The 4,717-nt window shown below is 33.9% G+C and overlaps 1 pseudogene; it reads right to left on the bottom strand.

Moving 5' to 3' along the window:
- Positions 1–699: 699 nt before the first annotated feature.
- Positions 700–1,839, bottom strand: LOC119524773 (annotated as a pseudogene).
- Between the last annotated feature and the right edge of the window lie 2,878 nt (positions 1,840–4,717).

The following is a 4,717-nucleotide window of genomic DNA, read 5'->3' as shown; positions in this document are numbered from 1 at the left end:
ATTTTACATAAACAGTCCTCAGTAAAAACTTCTGCAATGTTTAATTTAGCCTGGACTTGCTTTGGTGGGGTAAAGCAAGTTTTGGAGTAATAATTCATTTTGTTACAAGAGAATCTAACTTTCTCAGTAGGACTATACTGAGGCTGAAGATTCTATATAACAATTTTTATCATGGATATAAACATCACCTGTGTTATAGAAAAAATATCAACAATAACTTAATGAATATACAAAGTTTAACAGGTCTATATTTTTTGCTTTATATCAAATGCCTTCAAATTTAAATGTAATTGTTATGTACTAATAAATTAACATCATTGGGATATCCATCACTTGGTTTTATGAGTACCAAGAAATCATTTATACTGCCTAGAATAATAATCTGTTTTGTCTGAAAAGTGCACATGAAAGTTGGTATTGACAGACACATCACAATTTAAAAAGCACACTTAAGTGATTTAATCTAAATAGGTTATCAATGTCAGTACCACCTAAATACAATATATTGATCCAATATAGAAATTTGAATCAATGTTAAGAATGAAAATTCACAGTTTATTTTCCCAGGCTTGTCATTAGTTTCATATGTATGCTATCAGATGGTCTGTAGGCTTCACAGATGAATTCAAATCTAAACTAAATTCTATAGTGTAATATTAAGCAGGCAGTTTTCCCAAGTCTGAGAATATCAATGTTAATCTAATTCTGATGTTTTGTGACATGACAGCTTAAATCCATTATAACACTATTGAATCCGTATCTCAGCATTGTGGAAAAAGGCTTCAGAGAATAGATGTAATTGCAGTAATAATCTGATTCAGGAATCATTTCAGGAATTGTTGGAAGGTGGTTGATTCTGTAGTAATTATGTCATGCAGTACACTCAGAAATAATCAATTTCAACTTCTGAACATTTGGTTTGGAACACTTTTTTGATGCATATTCAGTTAAACACTAGGATACAAACCCTTGCAAGAAGATCAAATCTCTGCCATTTATCTTGGAATGTTTTTGAAGACATTCTAATCCTTCTGTAAATTCTACACACTTCTGTGGTTGCATCTCCAATGCAATGACAAACAGTGCTAACACAGAAGGCTTTGCTTTAGAAAACATGATACTGCAGTGGTACACCTTAAGTAGAGCTTCTAGTCTTTCAAAATTAAGGCTATTTTTCCTTCCTTGTGTCATGTTCTCTTGAATGAGTGAATAGTAGAGTTGCAGAAATTGAAAGGCAGTAGTAGCTTTGACTTTTCAACACACCTTTCTCAATACAATATTTTCCTTTCTCATGAAGTCTGAAACTGTATATTGGCTTATACAGATCAAGTTGACAATGGGACATTCCTTTCCTCTTCAACTGATTTTATGGCCAAATAAAAGCAGTTCAGTCCTGCACACCCAAGGTGTTTTGGTTGTACCTTCATTTTGGACAGAAATCTGTCCAGTAAAATTCACAGCTAGAGAAAATGTCTCTGTATCAAAGCCAAAGAACTGAGTTGAACTGAGAAAATCTTTTACTTCAAAGTCTCTTACACTTGCAGTCATTCTGGGGTCATTATCATGTGCTGACTCAATTAGTCTCAAGCCACAGACCTTTGGCTGACATCTAGACTCTTGTTCCAAAAGAGCATTTGGCTGGTGTAGCAGTTTCTGAGTGCCATTTTTTGGAACTCTATCACCTTGATCACATAGCAGCTTCTCAGCGGTGACCACCCTCCCCAGGCCTGCTCTTGCCTCACCCCAAGATATCAGATCCAAGAGTCCTATGAACAATGGGGACTCATGGGAAAGAGAGGACAGGCTAGAAGGGGAGCAGTACTGGGTGGAGGTCTCCATAGCACCACTGAGATGGACCTACCCTCTCCCAGGGTCAGCTCAGGGTAGCCTTGGTAATTTTTATTGTTTAAAATATCCTTACCATTTTTTGGAAAAGGGGCTACTCCTGAAAACTCACTGTACTTGTTGTCATTTTATTTTATGGAAAATAAAAAGAATTGTAATATAATAGGAATATAATTTCAAATAAATAAATAATATTTACAGACAGTATAATAGTAATAAAATTCCAAATAACTAAATAATATTTATAATTTTCAGTGTGTATGTAAAATTAGAAAGACACAGACAGATGGATAAATTGATGCAATTTTTTATCATTAAGAAATAGATGTAGTCATGGTATCAATAAATATAAAATAGTCATTCACAGATATAATTATTTTGTGTTTAATTGAGGCATATTTTATCTAAAATATGTATTTCATTAAACTATTATTGTGTGTGAAATTTGGATAAGAAGAGTAATATGGAATGTTTAATATCAATAAATGTTTAAGCTAATTTTTGAAAAAAATAATGTTCACATCAACCTGCAAAAAATAGCATTATTTCATCTATTCATATATTCATATCTCATAAAGTCATTATCTGATTACATAATTTATCACTTTATAACACTGTCAAATGACAAATTTGGCAGATAATATATGTTTTTTGAAGAAATGTTCTTTAAAATATTTCAATTGCTACATTACCTGCAGAATTCCTTTTGAACTTAATGTTTGTCATTTAAAAATGATTTTTAATTTAAAATTTTATTTTTATTTTTTTCCTTAAGATAACAATAAAATATTTAATTTGTTATGTTATTCTGAAAATTGTTTTTTGTTTTGTTTTGTTTTTAATCTTCATTTTATTGAGATATATTCACATAGCACGCAGTCATACAAAACAAATCGTACTTTCGATTGTTTACAGTATCATTACATAGTGGTACATTCATCACCCAAATCAATCCCTGGCACCTTCATTAGCACACACACAAAAATAACAAGAATAATAATTAGAGTGAAAAAGAGCAATTGAAGTAAAAAAGAACACTGGGTACCTTTGTCTGTTTGTTTCCTTCCCCTATTTTTCTACTCATCCATCCATAAACTAGACAAAGTGGAGTGTGGTCCTTATGGCTTTCCCAATCCCATTGTCACCCCTCGTAAGCTACATTTTTATACAACTGTCTTCGAGATTCATGGGTTCTGGGTTGTAGTTTGATAGTTTCAGGTATCCACCACCAGCTACCCCAATTCTTTAGAACCTAAAAAGGGTTGTCTAAAGTGTGCATAAGAGTGCCCACCAGAGTGACCTCTCGGCTCCTTTTGGATTCTCTCTGCCACTGAAGCTTATTTCATTTCCTTTCACATCCCCCTTTTGGTCAAGAAGATGTTCTCCGTCCCACGATGCCAGGTCTACATTCCTCCCCGGGAGTCATATTCCACGTTGCCAGGGAGATTCACTCCCCTGGGTGTCTGATCCCATGTAGGGGGGAGGGCAGCGATTTCACCTTTCAAGTTGGCTTAGCTAGAGAGAGAGGGCCACATCTGAGCAACAAAGAGGCATTCGGGAGGAGGCTCTTAGGCACAACCATAGGGAGGCCTAGCCTCTCCTTTGCAGCAACCGTCTTCCCAAGGGTAAAACCTGTGGTAGAGGGCTCAACCCATCAAACCACCAGTCCCCTATGTCTGTGGTCATGTTAGCAACCATGGAGGTGGGGTAGGCGAATACCCCTGCATTCTCCACAGGCTCCTCAAGGGGGCACTGCATCTTTTTTTTTCCTTGTTTTTCTTTTTTTTTTTTTTAACTTTCCCTTCTTTTTTAAATCAACTGTATGAAAAAAAAGTTAAAAAGAAAACAAACATACAATAAAAGAACATTTCAAAGAGACCATAACAAGGGAATAAGAAAAAGACAACTAACCTAAGATAACTGCTTAACTTCCAACATGTTCCTACTTTACCCCAAGAAAGTTACCTAATATAGCAACATGAAAATTGTTTTAATTTAAAAATGTGTTGTCATATAGGATTATTATTTTTGATATTTAAAGTGGCATATTGTGAACTTTTGCATGAACCGTCTTGAAAATAAACCACACATTATTTTTCAATTTTTCTTTGATGCACACCTGTCCCACCTCCATATTTTAGTTAATGTGAACAAATCTGCTATGAACATTCTTGCACAAACCTCTTTTGGATCTATTCCTTTAGTTTTCTTGAGTACATAATGAAGATTTGACTTACCAGTTCCTGTTAGTTTTATGAGAAATTGCTAAAATTTTTGTGAATTATTGTATCATTTTGAATACCACCAAAATGCATGAGATGTTGTGTTCAGCAATACCATTCCAATCACTTTGTTTTGCCAGGATTATTATTTTTTAAAAATTCAGGAGTTGTGTAGTAATGTATAATTATGGTTTCATGAACATTTCCCTTGATAATATACAAGACAGAACACACACTAAATCATTTAACAAGTCCCCATGGTATAAAAAGTCCTAATTTTACATAGTATATTCTCTGATCACAATACAATTAAATTAGATGTCAGCAACATGAAAATTTTTGGAAATTTAACAACATACATTTACCAAGTGTGTAAGTCAAAATAAATCAGAAGGGAAATTAAAATATTGTATTTTTCACTGAAAGATAGTAAAAATAAATCAAAATAGGTGAAATAAAAATAAAACAGTCCCCAGAGAGAAGCTTACATCTGTTAGTGCTCACTCTGAAAGAGCCCTATTCCAGTTTGCTAATGCTGCCATTAGGTAAAATGCCAGAAATCAATTGGCTTTTATAAAGGGGGTTTATTTGGTTACAAATTTACAGTTCTACAGCCATGGAAGTGTCCAAATTGAGACATAAACGTGTAT

Source organism: Choloepus didactylus (genome assembly GCF_015220235.1).
Source record: "Choloepus didactylus isolate mChoDid1 chromosome 13 unlocalized genomic scaffold, mChoDid1.pri SUPER_13_unloc1, whole genome shotgun sequence".
NCBI classification, from domain to species: Eukaryota; Metazoa; Chordata; class Mammalia; order Pilosa; family Megalonychidae; genus Choloepus; species Choloepus didactylus.
The sequence above is the reverse complement of the archived record's forward strand: the minus strand, read 5'-3'. Positions and strand labels throughout refer to the sequence as shown.